At 47.3% G+C, this 17723-nt stretch overlaps 1 long non-coding RNA gene across 1 annotated transcript in view; it reads left to right on the top strand.

Moving 5' to 3' along the window:
* LOC144139419 (uncharacterized) overlaps positions 1–17406 on the top strand; it is a 54831-nt gene extending 37425 nt beyond the window's left edge. The window contains exon 4 of the long non-coding RNA XR_013316202.1: positions 17243–17406. This is a non-coding gene — a long non-coding RNA (uncharacterized LOC144139419). The remainder of the gene's footprint in view (positions 1–17242) is intronic.
* Positions 17407–17723: the final 317 nt, after the last annotated feature.

Below are 17723 nucleotides of genomic sequence, written 5' to 3'. Positions count from 1 at the left end.
AACTGGACAGCCCTGTCACCGTCTGCGAAGTGCGCGCGGCAGCACAAGGGCTACGCAGCAAATCTTTGAACGATGCGATCTTGAACAATCTGATAGACCTCCATGTGGGCCCTATAACTTACGAATACATTAAGGCCTTTCTTACTAACCGCACGGCGGAACTTGTGGGTGGGAGCATGGAATCAGCTACCATCTCTTCGTAATCGTGGCATCCCTCAGGTATCGGTCCCATGGCCATTTTTTTCAATGTAGCAGTTATAATACTAACTCATCTTCTTCCCCCCCGTGTGCATCACAGTTTACACGCTGATGACATGATGATATAGACGGCTGGAGGCAGCGACGCGCACTTGAAAGACCGCTTACAAGAAGCTCTCAACATAATGGAAGCTTACGCTGAAGAACGCGGTGTGATGTGTTATTCTCCGCAGAAGTCCGAACTTCTGTACAGTCCTCATGGCTTAAAATGCGCGCGTGAAAGGTTCTGGTTTCTTGGTGTTGATCAATTCCAGAGAAAAAGCGACACTTTCAGTGGTTCAAAGTGCTTATTCCTTTATGTCGGGGCAGGACTGAACATTCTAGATTTTGCTTAGAGAGAGATTGAAAGAATACTTTTGTTCAGTAAGAAATACTGAGAGCGTGTGCAGAGGGGGACCCGAAGTCTAGAGCACTGGGAGCAGCAGCTTGTTTATACAAAGGCTGATCTTGAGGTGATGAGCTCGTCCACGCTGCCTCCCATTTTTCGCTGAAATTCATTGGGCAAAGTCTGCGTTGTTCTCCCATGAGCATGACCTTGAAGAGGAGGGTTGTATGGAAGGTGATGCATACTTACCGCATTTAGCACAGTTTTTATTGCCCGTCTGATGTTTCCTGCAATGCATCTTCACTCAAATAGATTGGTGAATATGTAGACTGGTTTGTATCCAGCATAAATTGCTATTATTCAGCTTTGAAGCCCTGTGGGGTATGCGAAGGATGGTATTCGTAGGTATTGAAAGAGGCAATATTTTCGCTTCATATTTTTAGGAAAGGTAGTGTCGGAGACGCGGTCGCAAGGATCGTCGTACGTTTGTTCGGGTGCTTCCTGTCAGCAACCTTGGTTCATTAGAAACCCTCGCGTTTGAGTGTCCATGTAATTGGGAGCTCTCATTGGAGAATAGAGAATGTACTCGATATAGTTTGTAGAATGTATTTCACGTAATGTATAATGTAATTTATGTAATCTGTCTCTAATAGTATTTGAAATGCTGTAATGATGGTATCTAATAATATTTGTGCTTCTATTCGATAATTACGTTAGTCCGGTAGCAAAGAGGATGACTCCAATCTCAGGTTCTTTCGCTCCTGTATGTGGGAAAATGTCATGCAGTCGCACAGATGGCAAAGTAGTCCCCCGCGAGGATTGCTTCCGGAGTACTTCAGTACATTCGAGTTGGGTGTATACTAAGTTTGCATAGTCATGGGACTTTAACGGACGGAATTTGATCTCACACGCCCTTGTTTAGGTTTCGACACAATTAGTTCGGTTGGGAAGTTCTCATGGCGACTTTCTTGACAGCTAACATGTTCATCATGAACGTAGGGGGGGGGAGGAGTGACTGACATACGGCAGCCTTCCCGACTTTTTAAAGCAAAGCTTTTTTCCTCTACCAGCCCCGGGGATCCTTCGTGGCGTGCACGACAAGAAACTCCAAACGCATCTGGCGAAGAGGAGGGCGCTTTTCACTCACGGAGCACAATGTAGACAGCACGGCGAATGCTTGACGAGCGTCCGTAACCCGCAGGTGTATGCTCACACCAACGGGCACGTCCGTGGGACCGCTTTGTCGTCAGATTTAGCGGTGGTTGTTTGGGCCGGTTTTGTCGCAGCTTAGCGTCCATTGCGGGCTTTCTTCGCGCCGCTTGATTAACTTATTCGACAGAACCTCCTCGGTAATCCCGACGCGACGGGAATAGGTGGTCGTACGGAAAAGATACAGTAAGAATTGGTTTGCAGGGCAGAAAAACGAAATGTATAGACACCATACAGAGATGTGGTAGGCAAACAAACGCTGCCTTTTGCGCAATGCTCGCCACGAATGGGACACCGTTTTATAAATTAGTGAATACTCATTCGGTTGTGTTTTAACGGGTATTATAAAAGGCAAAAGAAGCACCTGGTTCTCATAAATGGCGATTGTAAAAGTTCTTTCAGCTTTCTCGTAATTGTCAAGATCACTAAACAAACTACTTTGATTGATTGTAGGGTCTAACGCGCCGACGAAACGCAGGCGATGAGGCGCGCCGTAGTGGAGGGCTACGGATTAATTTTGACCACCAGGGGATCTTTATCGTGCGCCGAAATCTCGTACACACGGAGTAAATGGGAATCACTAAGCTGACAGGCCAAATTGTTTCGGTGCCATCGGTTCTGTCGCGCGGTGGTGTAGACCCCAGCTAGCACATAAGGATAGCTTGGTACCTCTGTTTCACCCTTGCAACGACACTCCTCTTCAGTGCCTTCCTGCCAACGCGCTGATGGGTTACAGTGGCGGCGTAAGCCGCTCTAGCCAGGTCGCGCCCGACGGTGCTGCGTTCGGGACCCTGCCCCCTCCCGAACCCCACGAATGGCAAGTAACAGCTGGCGCAATCTCTGGTTTCACTGTTTCTAGAGCCACGTGTGTACATTCTAGGGACGTCGTATGGGCAATTGTTGCGGGTGTCGTTTAAAAGAGCCGTGAAGACAGAATACAAGTTTGTTTTATTGGAAAGATTTCGCGTTTTACAGCGCCCCCAGCGCTTGTCCGGTAGAAAATGATGTCGTATTCAATGAGAAATTGAATAATTTAGGTTAAAATTTTGATTCTCCCACCAAATCGTAGCTTTTCGTAGTCACAAATGACGTCAGAAGCGCGTGTATTCAAACCATATTCTACTGCGTCATTCGGGTTTCCGGCCTTGCTGTCCGTGAGCCCTCCCAGATGGCGCTGCTATAGTCATCCCCGAACCGTTGTCCGCCGCTGCTTCGTTTTTAAGCGTATTTGCACCTGCCGTGTTTTTGTTATTGTAAAAAGTGGTCGTCTCATGAAATCTGGGGTATCCTCGGAGAACAAGGTCAGGTAAGACTAGGGCTCTTACGCCAATGGCCAGTGTCCTGTAAAACAACTTCAAAGCGGCGGAGTGCTATGCAGCTAAAACGAAGCATAGTGCACCCAGTACCAACAGCAGTGCGCATTGGTACTTCTATGCTTACATACGTTTTTGTAACTTTCATTGTTTCCAGTACCATTCTTACTGCTGTAAAATGATTATGCATTGCACTTAAGCGCAAGTAGTTCATTCGGAAACCCTATAAGCCGTGCCTAATTTGCGTTTACATTTTCCGTCCTCAGCCAATCAAACAACTTTGCTCATGTGACATCATAGCTCCTGTTTCGGGAAATGATCTAGTGGGTCGCATGGCCATTCCGTTTTTTCGTAGTTATGTAGCTTATTTGAGGGAAGTGTGCGTGAACGGAGGCGTCAGTATGACTCTGTCGAAGCAATCTTTCGAATGAACCGAGCTTGTGTTTTGTCCTCATGGCTCCTTTAAAGTAGTACTGACACGAAATTTCTCGCTTTCAGTTTTTATGCTGTAAACAATACCTATTGGCCCAGTAATTACGAAAATTGAACCGAAAGCCGTCAACCACCAACGCAGAATTAATTATAGCACGTTTATTGCAACCAGTTTCAAATTTGGTCGCCGCGCGGGAAAATGGCTGTTCGAAGGCCAGCCTGCAAGCGTGCCAGCCTTACGTCATGGTCTTACCCGTGACGTCAGGGACGTTCGCCGCAGCGTCTGCTAAGATTGCACATGGTCAGCACTCGCCCGCGCAGTCGACATGTCGCCTGAATCGTCAGACTCGGATGAGTCGCTGCCACCCGACAGACAGAACCACTTTATGTGGCCAGGCGATTAGGCCGGCGATGTCTTCGCCGTCGTTCGTTTTTTTAATATCACTGCGGCTCGAACCGGCGCAGACCGTGATAGCAACGGCTTGTCGCCACTCTTCTAATCAATCTGATTGCGCAAAAGTTCCACATGCGAGAAAGTAGATGTTAGTGTGTTGAAAAATTGTGCTAGGGGTTGTTATCAGCGCTTAATTTAAAAGTGGCGTTCAGATATGTGCCGCGATGGTAAGCCTAGCTGACCGGCAGCGGAGCTTCGGCTCTCCGATCCAGCACTGCCGGCACCGCGGTGCGGCGAGTGGCCGAAAGATGGCGCCACCTGCGCGACCCCCTGGCTTGGGCGACAGTTCTTGCGGCCGCCGCCGTGCACGAACTCAGTCCACGTTTAGCGCTGCATGTCGTCGCGTGGAGAATAATGCATCTTGGCGTCGTCGTCGATTTGCTCGAACAGGCTTCCACGAGCAGTACTTCGCATTCCGCGAGCTTGCCATAGCACAACTTGGGCGAGCTCGGCAACGCCCACCGCCGCGTCGCCGCAGTGCCCGTCGACATTGCGCAGTTTTCGGCACCAGTACAAGGGAACACCACGCGCCGGCCACGAACTGAAGAGCAAAGACGTCAAACACGCAAAGTTTACAAGCATTGCTCACACAGCTACGCCCACGTCTCCTGGCCAAACGAATACCACCGAGAACAGCAGTGCAGGATATCGTCTCCGGTTCCGAAAACGACTATATGACGTCACCCTGAACCGGCCAGACACGCAGGCCAATGTTTCGTCACGCCGAAAGCGATTTCGCTAGTGCTGCCGATTTGTCGAAGCTCGCGGCCTGGACAATCAAAATCAATTTTAGATGTGATTGCGGCCTCGGACCGCTGCGAACATTTCTGTGAGGCATCTGTACAAACTACTGAAGCCAATGTATTTTTTAGGCGTCAAAATTTGGTGTCAGTACTCCTTTAAGGCTTTGCTATCGAAGCAGCTTCACAGGGTGCATTGGAGCCATTTTTGTTTTCAAGAAGCTTCTCCTGCGCTAGGTTTGTTGGTTCCCTACGTCTCCAAAAAGTTATAAAGAACCGGTTTCAGTGCAAGTTAGGCGACCATGTACATTAGGATGTCGAGGGCTGCGCTGTATGCTGTCCTGGTGAAGGCGTTATTCGGTTTTCTCTAGGGACGGCAAGTTTCCGGTACGGTAGGAAGAACGATATCTGGTTCACATTCAGAGAACACATCATTCTCATCGTTTCCTGTTTCACTGTTGCGGTTCGCCTGGTTTTCCGTTTACAGTGCGGCCTTATTAGGGTACGACGTTCAACAGCGGAGCTTTTGTAGTTGGCCTTAATGTGTGCGTGTAAGGCATTAAAATACCAAGAAAACACCGAGCACTGGTGAGCTCGTGCCTCGCGGTTACCGCCGAGCGCCCCGGAACGAGCAGTGGCGTTAGGAAAAAAAAACTGACCAAATCCCCGAAGAGCGCCTCGCGTTGTTTAGCAAAACTCCCAAGCATTTCCCCGAGGGTGAACATGGTTAAGTGCGAATGCACGGGGTGATGCTATGAGGGGGAGTAAAGTTAAAATCCGTTGGCATTCGCCCGTGAGCGCGCGCGAGTCGACCCACGGAGGTCTGGCAGTTTATCGCTGCACATATAGGGGGGTATGCCGCGTCGAGCGCGCCGAGCCAGGTGGCTGAGAGAGGAGGCGAGCGCAAGGGGAGAGGGACAGCGGCGCACAGCAGCTGCAGCCGAGCGAGGGGGAGAGGAGAGAGTGTGACGTCACGGTGGAGAGAGAGGCGCGCGGCAGCTGCTGGGGAGAGGAGGCGCGCTGTGACGTCATACCATGACGTCACGGCGCGAGGAGCGGTGCGGGGAGCGGCGCGCATCCGCGCAGCCACGGCGAGGAGGCGGAGCGAGCGCGGTCACGTGGTGAAGTGACGTCACCGCGCCGTTGCTACCGACGCTCCTCTCCGCTCCACGCCGTTGGTAGAGAGAGGAGGACTGCGGACGCCGCCGCCGCCGCCGGCGGTGGAAGGTTTGGGGTCGCTTATAAAGTGCATTCGCACTTAAAAAACAATGCCACAGCTAGCGCAACACTTGCTCCGCGTAACTTCGACGTGACTTCAGGAACGCCGCGCATGGGTCGTGCACCTGCGCAAAGCCGCTGCGCCCCCGCTGTTGACAAGCGCTACCGCGGATGCAGTGCTTGGCGTAAGAAACACGGCGATATCGATGCATATGACGAAGACTACAATTAGGACAGTGCCAAGCGATGACCTAACATGTAAATCAACAATCTGAAACTTTGTCCAAATGCGTTGACTCCTTAGGTGCTCACGTAGGAAGGAATCGTGCAGTTTCGCTGTGTTTAAAGCCTTGTGCGGGGCAATCTTCGGTAGGTTGTTTGTTTTTTGGCGCTTGTGAAACTAGCTCGGCCTCTTCAAAGTAGAGCCATGCAGTGGGTTATTGCTGTTGTGTTCTCTGTTAAGACATTCTTCAATATTTTGGGAGGCTGGTTTTCTCATCGTCACGTGGGGCCATCATTTCTTTGCCCAACACACTTGCAGTGGTGATAGAAACCAGGGAAATTTCAAAAGTAAATTTAAATTAGTGCAATAAGGGCTATTCGCGGGGTTCGAGTTCGCACTATGAAACATCTGAGTTCGTTCTGATCATAATCTACACCTTTCTCTGTAGTCGTTGCACTGCTAATCCCAAGGTAGCGTGTTCGATTCCCGGCCCCGGCGGCCGCTTTTCTGATGGAGACGAAAATCAGAAACGCCCGTGTGTAAGTAATATCGGCACACGTTAAAGATCCCCATGTGGTGAAAATTAGTTCGGAGCCCTCCCCTACGGCGCGCCTCATCACCTTTGCTGCGTCGGCCACGTTAAACCCTACAATCAATAAAAACCTCTCTTTGTTTTAAATGCACAGCATTTCAGTAACTCACGATGTCACCCGCGTTGGCGTCCGTAGTCCGCACCGCACCCCTCCCTACTATATAAAAAAAAGAACTACTATCCGACGCCAGGTTTCGATCCCTCAACCCTGCGGGCAGAACGCAATGTACATTGTGCTCTAACCACTGCGCCACAAAGCCAACACAGAATTGGAGGCTACGGACGCGCCTTATATCCTTGACTCATTCAAATTACTGCTGACGAGCGCTCTCTCGTCAGCAGTTGCCACAAGTGCAACAGCATTAACGTAACGCAAACTACTTAACGTCGTGCGCCCCCGGAAATTCTCTGAATTTGATCGTGCCCCTCGGGAGGGGGATGTTTCAATGCGTCTTCCTACTGGCCAGTACACTCGTCGCCATCTGTCGGATGTTGTGCGAACCCTTTGCGGCTGATGGCACGCGATTTGAAACGACATTTGCATATGATCAAACTGAATTCTCTTTTTCTGGTAGTTTACTCGTAGTTAGTGTGGGTTCGACTGTCCATCCCAACTTCTGGAGTACCTGTCTTCCGTGCTCGGTCTGACTAAGCCGTACTCAGTGACTAGAAAGGTGGGCCTCCACAAGTTCGTCGATGGTGTTGTGGACCCCCATCTCATACAAGCGCTTTGTTGATTAGTATATGGGGAGTCCTAGAGCCTGTTTCAGAGACTGCCGATTATCTTCTGCCAATCTTTTGTTATGTGACACAACGTTGCTGCCAGGATTACTTACGGTTGGAGACCCGCTGGCGACGGTATGCCGAGCGTATAATTACTGCACTGCGCAGGCGCAGAGCCTGCTGAATTCCCCTACGTTTTCTTTTTTCTCGTTCGTACTATCATGGTCCTTTTTTCCCATTTGAGGTCCTGCTTCGCGTATTGCAGATTCAGGCGAGCCGTCGCGTCTGCCTGTTTCAGTCGTAACTTCTGGATGGCAGTGATGACCTTTTTCCGCGGACACTTGATTAGAACGGCTGATGGCGGGGGATTCGCGGGAACGAGAAAAAAAATTTCTCCCACCTACCCTCGCGGGAACCCCTGTGTAAATGCGACGCATAGGGGGTTCCGTTGTTTTCGTTAGGTTGATTCTCCCATCGCGTGAAATGTGCCGTGAACCCCCTGCCGCGGCTATGACGCAACATGGCGCAATTATGACGCAACACAATCCCACACAATCCAATTTAATCCAATCCAATCCAAATTCAATCAAATCCAATCCAAGCAAAGCCAAGCCAATCCAATGCAATCCAATCCAATGCCCCTCGCGAGAGAGTGTTCGTTATCGAAGAGGAGAGGGGGTGAGCGGCGGAGAGCGCAGCTCGCGCAGCGAGGAGAATGGGGGAGGGGTGTGGACGGACAACGACAACGCCGTATGCAGGGACAAGGCGAGTGAATGAGATGCGTCGCATCTAAAATGCAAATACGTCTGTCCTTCTACTCTGTGAAGAGGCATTACCTGCGAAGCTCGACGCAGTCCAGGAAGTGCATCAAAATAAAAGACGTTTGTTGGAATATGCGAATAGGTATGCTTATTAGGCAATTATCACAATGAAACTTGGAAAGGCACAAGTTTCATTTCTGCGGACAGACATGGAGCTGTCTGTTTCCCTCCCATGTCAGAGGCAACTTGCTGTTTGTGTAACACACCAACCTAATCCGATCGACTACTGATGACACTGGACTACAGATGACACTGGACGCTTGCGGTCACGTTTAAACCTCCCGGCAGCACAACGTACATTTCATCAACACCGTAAGGATACAAAAGTTATAGCTGTTCGTGCACGCCTCCCACCGTTCCTCCAATCGAAACAGGGGCACTTATAAAGCGGCAACTGGTGTAAGACACTGTCGAAAATATCGCCCTGAAAGCCCATCTGTACAGGTAATATTAGCTCAAAGCGACGTTCCAAGCTAGCAAGTTGCTGTTAATCACCGCGGGATTGGCATGTAGTTGAGGAGAAGAACTTGAGGCGGGAACGGCGCCAGAGGCGGCTTTCCATTGTTTTGTGCCCATTGGGGCTCCTGTTCAGGTAGATACTTCTTCAATTTGGCTCTTGTTCAACCAAGGGAATGACATGAGTTCATCCCATAGCGGCTTGAAACCTAGGAAGCCTCGATCTTTATTCCAGTGGACAAACTCATAGCTGTCCGTTTCCTTCCAACGTCGCAAGCCTCTTACAGTCTATGTAAAACATCAACCCAGACCCAAACCGCTTGATTACGAAGCACAGCTTAAAGGGCGCATTGAGCCCTGAGCGTTCTACGTTTAAAACTCCCGCCAGCCAAACAGGCCTGTCATCGGCTGTGCAATGAAGCCCAGCTGTGCCGCACGTCCTTGCTTCCACCCCGACCCGTGCATGCATAAACAGGCGAATGGTTATGGACGAATACTTAGGTGTGACATACACCGTCGAATAGGTGGCCCATAAAGTTTTTCACGCGAAACAAAAAGTAATGGCTCACGCCAGCGTTAAAACCGGGCAAGTTGCTCTTCAAGAGGGGGGGGGTGATATGCAGTTACTTGGCGAGCTAGAATTTGAGGCACCAACAGCGACGGCAGCTTTCAGTTGGTTTTAGGCACATGTGCGCTTTCTTCATTCTTCGCAATCACCTGATAACGGTGCCAGAAATGTTGTCCGCTGATTGAACAACTTGGGAAAGAGGTATAAGTGGTGGCAAGAGGAATAACAGCATAAAAAGGGGTCCGCTATAGCGAGCAGGAGTGGTGGAGTGGTGCCGAGTAACGAAGCTTGACTGGATTGAAAACCGGGAGTGTTAAAACTATTGTGCTTCGCTGTAAAATGAGCCAAATAACCCTATTGTCTTGCACTTTCAAGATCGGACAAATGGAGCCAAACAGTGAAATGGGGTAACCTTGCTAATTATGTATCCAACGCAGATGCACAGCTTTGTATAGTTGGTCCATTGGTGTCCTGGGCAAAAATTGTTACGCATTCATAAATTCAGCCAATTCTATCTCAGCGAAAGTGCTTTGTGAACGTGTATAAATGCAACCAGAACATCCGCACGTAGCCTTACTCAGTCGAAGCTGTTTTGCTGCAATTGTGTACAGATACGAAATAAACCTGCATAACCGAACTACGTGAGCAAGCCATGACCGTGAAAGTGGCCTTATAAAAAGAAAAAAAAACGTGCCGTTTCATCCTGCGCCAGTTGTGTGCTCTTTTTACTTGCCGCATGCTGTATAAGTGACGAACTCAATACTGAGATCAAGAAGACCCGCAAATCAATAGTTCTTATATAGGTGATACTTTCGGAGTAAATGAAGGCCAATTTTCTGAGTACTCCGGCGTGCGGTTGGCTCAGATATAAAAGTTTGATGTTCCATGTGATAGCTCAGCGAAAAGAGTACGGCGGTCGGGTCGGTTCTGGTTACGTTTTGGTTTCAAACCATTCAGCCATGACACAAAAAGCGCCACTTTAAGCAGTTTCGTTGTCGAAACTTAAAACGTTCCGAAGGGGGAACGATGAATCTACCGGATTAAGAAGAATTATGCCCGCGTGTATGCAATCATAAAATTCAAATTTCAGGAATGTTCCGAACACAATTTTGATATTGGGTGCAGTTTCGAATCAGCGTGGGATCCCTGCAAACCTTGTTTTGTTCACAATTTTCTTTAATTTATAAACAAATGGAGGAAACTTGCACCAACCCGTAGGTCTGTAAGGTAGAAAGCTGTACGCCACATTCGCGACAACCACGACAGTCCACGATTGCAGCCGATTTTCTCCATCTTTGTTGCTTTACGTGTTAGCTTCTCTCATTTTTGGGAAGTGTTAATTATTGGACATCACCTTGGAGGGGCGTACCCTATGACGTGTCTTTTTGGTTCCCAGCAAGCGTCGCCACGATTAAGGCAAACGTTTAAGTCTATCCCGTTCAGAGTAAATGATGCAACGATCACGGCGAACATTTGAATTTTTTCGGCCAGCCTTGGCTATCTTTCTAAGTGGAGATTGTTGTCTTGCCAAACGTTCGTAGGGGATGCTGGGCCGTCGCCCCAATGCACCCCCACACGAGCGATCGGCATTTTCTTGTTTTTTTTTCGAACTTCCGGACAGGTGTCGCATTATTGGCGAATCTCTGTCAGTCGGCACGCTTAGCTTGAAAAACGGGCGGAGGACGCTGGGCGGTACTCCCGAGGTACGCACGCACAAGCGCTAGGAATGTTCTTGGTTTTGTTAACTGCAGGGCCGCGGTCGGGAGGCCCGCGCTGTCATGGGCGCGCACAGAAATTTCGTGGTATATTTACCTGCGGACACCAAAAATTCCAATTTGCGAAACATTTTTGTTCTAAAAAAAATGAACCCCTTTAAAAAATTGTTCGCAACAGCAGCTCCATTTTCCACAGCGGAAAATGTTACAACTTGCTGCTTTAAGCCAGCGCAAATATTAAGCATGTTATGGCTTCTGAAAATGTCCATGAATACTTTACGGGAGGCCGGCACTGCCTTCATATCCGCAAGTACATCGACGCCGTTGCCAATGCCCTTGCAGCAACCAGGGGCGAAAAACATGTCGCCGTCATATCTCCCGCTGTCCATGGTAAAAATTAAAAACTGTCGGTTATCCCCAACAGCTACAATAACACTATGTGGCCAATCTCATCAACCTGACATTATTATTATATCGACAGCTGCGCACCCATTCCTGGAAAGAGAACACGCGGCTCATGCCTAAGCCCGACCTCACACACCGGGCGTCTCGTTGTGGGATTGCACCTTGCATGAGTCCAACACGCTAGATTACCCAGAAAATACCCCAATATCACGGCCTATTTCCTCTTGTGAAAAAGAACCTCTCCGCCTCCACATATGTGGATGTCTTACGAAGACATGGTGACCTACTGACAGCCTCAGGATGGCCTCCGTGATCGGCTGCCGGCGGCGCGCCGTTGCTTCGGCCGTCCAATTCGGCGCGTCCCAAAGCAAAAACCTGTAATTTGGCTAACTCCGCACCGCGCCGCGAGGTGGCGGTATTAGCCGATGGTTCGGCAGCTTGCACCCACTCCTCTACGCGACTTTGCGGGGCCTGTGTTGCTGCGTGTCTTCGCTGCCGGAATTCGCGTAACCAACGAAACGATCAGGTCATGAAGTCCACTTGTCTCAGAAGCTTCGAGGAATAGCACGGAAACGAAGATATGTCACTGTACGGCGAAAAGTTAATCGCGTTTTGCTTGATTTGATCGGTGCAGGACATTTCGGAGCAGGACGTTTCGGTGCGGACATTCCGGTGCGCGGACGTTTGGGTGCGGAAACGTTTCGGCGACAGATTTATCGGGTGCTTGCTTGTTGGAACAGCCATTATATTTTTTTCCGCATAGCGTGGGTTATGGAGAACAATCGAGAGCAGTCATTGCATTTTTACATTGACGCCGTGTTTGATTTTTGCCAGTTATTTTTAGAAATTGACCATTTCTATATTTTTGTTTGATACCTCGTTCAGGGTACACCGGCTATGCAGCCTACTGATCATGTTCTTGCGCTCATGCTTTTTTGAATTTACTACAAGATTTTATTTTTATTCGTTTTCTTACGGCATGCAACTCAGCTAAGACAATTAGCCGCTGTTTACGATGGTATGACTCATAATTCTTTCTTCAGTTTTCTCTAAATAAAGGGAGCACTTTCACTATCCAAAGAAAGCAGCTTATAGGCATTCGGTTGCACCCCTCAACGCAGAAAATCTTATGAGGAGTTTTATGTAGGTTGTGCTGTCAAACTAAAATGATTTTGCGAACACTGTTGTCGCCAGCATTTTTTTAATACGGACAAGTCTACGATATTGTCATGGAGGAAGAACAGGCCTCTTTGAAATCAGCTGCAGCTTCTTTTTATCCTAAATACTAATAAAGCGCGGGCTGCTTGTGCGTACAAAGCAATGATTTTGCCTCATCTAAAACGTTGTCCTCTGTTCACGTGCACAGCAAGGGATGATGAACATATGCTACCACCACTCTGTCCATAGTGATTGTGGGGTCACTGCTTGCCAATGTTGGTGCAACTGTCACGAACAACGCTGTATTCATGTCTGAATTATTCTGTTTGTCAAGACAAGCAGATCAGAAATGTACGCTTTCAATGCATCGATGTCTTGAAAGCGTACATTTGTGAATATAAGTGCAGTGTAGTTTGTAAATAGACGTTCAATAAACTATGCAGCTCTTGGACGATCGTTAATTACAGATTTGGTTCCCTACTTTTAGTGTGTACATATAAGAGGATATTGTCCGAAGCAAACATGAAAGCTGTCATCATTGCTTAACACATTGACATGTGGTTCAAAATCAGTTATTGAAAATGTAAATGTCTTGGCTATTCACTCCAAAATAGGCAAAATTGGGCTTGCCTGTGGCCACCGAATTACGTTTAAGAATACAATGAAATCGGGGTACATCTGACTTCAATTTTGTTATTTGTTGCGACTGATATTGAAACCGTAACTTGCTTAAAGAGAAGCTGAAGCGCTTTCCAAAAAAATTGAGTTAGATTAACAGTTACATAGTTTCTTACGCGCTGATTCCGAATATCACATTGAAATTTATCGTACATGAGTCCAAGTGGCATTTATCTTGCAAAAAGCGCGGCCCCGTTTGAAAGACGCCCGCTTTTCGTCTTTTGACGCCCCTGATTGGTTGCGCCCGTCATGACGTCAAAGGAGGACACCCGTCGGCCGCGCGGGTTGTCGGAAGCATTGCGAACGATCGAACGGTTGCCATTGCGGAAATTTAGCTTGCAGTTTAATTTTCGCACATGACTGGAAGTTTGTTTTATAATTTCCCGTGCTGTTGGTTCAATTATCTTGGAGCTGAAATTTGCTTTACACGACAGAGAGCCCCAAAGACTGACTGTGACGTTGACTAGTGGGTTCCATCAAAATATTTTTGAATTAGGCAACCAGCATAGAGGGATTTTATACCTTATGTTAATATTAGGTACTGCCTTAACTGCTTCTTATTACACACAAAACTATTTATGCCGAAGATTAATGGGCGTTTTATAAACAATCTACCAGCGAAAAGCACGTACGTGCACTGCGCGAAAAAATAGCGTTCATGCGCTGTAAACGTATATGCGAGACACATCTTGCCGGTACACGCATAAACCAACAAGCAAACTCTGCTTCCGCATTTCCTTTGTTCGTTGTCGCCCACCCCAGCCCCGTTACTCATCCCCGTACACAGACCCACACGCGCGCGCCATTTCGGCAGCGGCGCTCCGGCGCCTTTGCGATTGCTAGCTGCACTTCGATGAGTGGCATCTTACTGCTTCACATGCATTTATTCTGAAAACACTGCAGTATACTAGTGCCTGCTCAGCATTATTGGCTGTAGTAGGGCTTGATTTTCGCTTGTGCGTTGCGTATTCTGCTACAATATTACGGCCACCTCGTTATAATTAATAGACCAGTCGGACAAGGCAGTTACGTTGTAGTTACGTTATTAAATTTAGGTAACAATCACCAAACGTTTGTGATAATGAATCGTTGGCCTGTTTCAGCATTTCTAGATTTAAGTATTTACCGGGCTAGTCGGACAGAGGCCGTATATTTACTCTTCGCTCCTAGTTTTTTTACTATCATCATTATATATATCACCGACTGTCACTGGAGCACACTTGAGGTTCAGTGACAAAAAGTGCTTGCCAGGTTATAATATGCAGCCACACGGAATCTTGGGCAAAAAATTAGGCCCCCGCAGTCAACACAAATTATGGCACGGTGGTGGTTCGGAGTGGTGTTTTTTTTTAATTCGACAAACATCACCTTATGATGACATGTATACTTGCAAAATAAGTAATCTGGTTGTCTTGGTTCTTTTACTTTGTAGGAATACTGTTTACCTCTTAGCCGGGAGAGAACTTCTATCAGAATTGGCCCCTTGTTTCAGTTTCGCCAAAAAATTGTTTTTTTGCACACTGTCCTGAGCCTGAGGGAAAGAAAACCGACTGAGCCTGAGCCTGAAAACTGAGCCTGAGCCTGAGCCTGAGGGAAAGAAAACCGACGCGTTTAACGAAACAACTATTTCCTGAACAAATGTGACTTGGTTTCTGGAATGGAACGAAACATCCCCAGCCAACGTACAGCAGTATTCTCCATCCTTCCTAAATCTAGAATCTAATGTGAACATTCACGCCCGTCGCATAAAAAAAAACGCGTTGGAGCGGTTTACAAAGTATTTAACGTAGTGTAGTATATTCTCTGTCATCAAGCACAGCCATCTCGGATGTCGCTTCCGTATGTTATCAAGCATCCCGGCGTGGCATTATTCTGCTTAGGAATACGGCATGATAACGTATGCCTCGTTTGGCGTTCGTGCATACTTTTTGAACACGAAAATTGTACAAATGAGTGCTATCAACCACAAAAACAACAAGTATCATTCACAAGGAAACGCGGCGAAAATAGCATGGCCGAGGCGGTCGATCCGGCCGGAAGTCCAGGTATGACGTTTTTCAGCCGGTTTTCGCCCGCGCTCTTCGGTCTTCCGGCATCGCGCGGCGAGATGGGGGCGGGGCATCGGGCCACTTTTGTTTGCTCATTGCGCCGCTTCTATTGCATGTATTGCGAAAATATTTCGTACACATGAACTATTCAATGTGTACTTGCTGCTAGTCAACTTTTCTTTTGATTCTAAAACCCCTTCACCTTCCCTTTAACGCGCAAGTGTAAAAAAGATTGCCGCATCCTTGAGGCTATCGCTCAGGGTAACACTCCTTAAACGTTGTAATCCTAAAAATAGGATGGGTCCTTCTACCCAACAGCCATTATTTCAGCCATTCGTCACGGGTATGACGCTCTAATGAACTGCATTGGCCATGCAGATTACATAAAGTACGTTATACGTTATAACGCTTTGCGTACGTTATAAAGCGAACTGTACGTTATTTAAGCGCCAGACATTTTCTATTAGCAGCAGCGAATACTGTACGTGTGTCGAGGGCGTCATGCGGCACATATAAAGAAGTCGTATAGCTGCAATCCTAGCTAAAATAGATGCATTATCAGTTTCTATGAGTCGCTTTGCATCCATGACATCAGGTATGCTTTGTTTTTATTCCGATACAAAGCGCGAAATCTAACGAAACGCCATTTCGAGGAGCTCTGCAGCATACACGCCTTTCGTTTCAACCATCGGCTCCGCGTGCCGTGGTGTGGCGGAAAACGGCGAAACGGCCTCTTCGGGATTACGGTCTACCCAAACAAGTTTAACACCTGTAAAAAACATATAGTTATCCTCCTCTTTTTCTGCTCACGTAAAAAACGTTATAAATTCGCTGCAGTACTTATCTCCCCCGGCCACAATTCGCAACGCCTGTCGCTGACATATCTTGTCAATATTAGTGCTCCTGTTCTGAAAAACGAGGGGACTCTCACACCCACCAAATACTAAGGTTGGCTCAACAAGACGACCAGGACGATGATTTGTAACAAGGCTTACCGATAAAACCAGGCGTATTCAGTTAGAGACCAAGCTTTAAACAACGGCTTTTTGCAAGAATTATAGAAAGAAGGGCAATTAGGCTGGACCTGCACCATGAGGGTGACAAAAGGTGCATTATCCAGGTAACACTAATGCTGGAAAACAGATTCAGAAAAAGACAGATCTACAAAAATGAGAAAGAGAATCACCCTACAAGGAAGGAGAAATGTGGTCTCGGACGATCAATCTTAAGAACCATTTTTGGAAAGGATGAGCTTCAATCTGCTGAAAACAAAATACGGTAAGGATTATCACAGTGCTGGTTAAGCAGAACTTCGCCAAAAACGTTTCACAGCATAGCTGCTTAGCTTGTAGATGCCTCGTTTTCAATTCTGGGGGCTGATAGGAACAAAAGTATTCATACTTGGCTGCAGAAATAATAACACGAGCTATGGTTGGTTACTGGTGAAGCGATATATTTACGAAAAGAAGGAATCTATTTACAATGCGACCATGAGAGCTCGAGCTGAGTTCGTGCCACCCAGTGCTTCATCGTCGTCGGCGTGGTTTCCGTACAGTGTATACTTCTGCATCCCGTATGAATATCTCCAGGCTTCTTCCGGTTTTAACAGGGAAAAGAAACCTAATAAAGACAAAATTGGAATACGTCTTGTGGTACGGGTACCAAAACGTTTAGGCCGGTTCATACTTTACAAAGCGTCGTGATGTGCGCAGTCTTTTTTGAAGTAAAATTGGTCACTTTATTAGTACACTTATTTACTCTGTCACACCGCATGTGGATAGTGTTTGCGCCTAACTGTGCCACGCTCCAAAAAAAAAAACATATTTTGACATAGTTTCAAATATCACGCATTGGTTCAGCTGTTTTGGTCTGAAAAAACTTCTTTCTGGCTCTGCCGTAATTACAGGTGTCTGCTCCTGGACAAATTTTACAGATGAAGCTCTAAATTACCTTCGAAAAGTCAACCGCTCAAATCACCCTATTGACGAGTGGGGTTTGACAAGTGAATACCCATTCTGGACGTCTTATCTGAAACCAGCCGACGAGTATAAAAATTCTACAGTTTTCATAACCATTACTAAAAATGCATTGTTACACTTCCTAAACTATAAATTCACAAACTTCGGTTTGAAAGAAAAGCTTGCAACAGCATGTAACAAGTATTATCGCGGTGCATCCTGGTGAACTTTTAGGAGTGAGGGCTTTTTCAAGTGTTTCAAGGTACCGTCATTCTTGAAATGTTTTTGTAAGAAATTCTAGCTAATAGATAGTAGTTCCTCTACAATTAGGGTGCGAAGTATTGCCTATTTTGGCGTCGGCGTATTTTCGCTGTTTCATTCTGAAGATTTTCTTTGTTTTGATTTATTTGAATACCAACCTATTTGTGA

Source organism: Haemaphysalis longicornis, unplaced genomic scaffold (assembly GCF_048455015.1).
Source record: "Haemaphysalis longicornis isolate Haplotype H1 unplaced genomic scaffold, Haemaphysalis longicornis Haplotype H1 scaffold_5, whole genome shotgun sequence".
Classification (NCBI taxonomy): domain Eukaryota; kingdom Metazoa; phylum Arthropoda; class Arachnida; order Ixodida; family Ixodidae; genus Haemaphysalis; species Haemaphysalis longicornis.
This window is presented reverse-complemented; position numbering and strand designations above follow the sequence as displayed.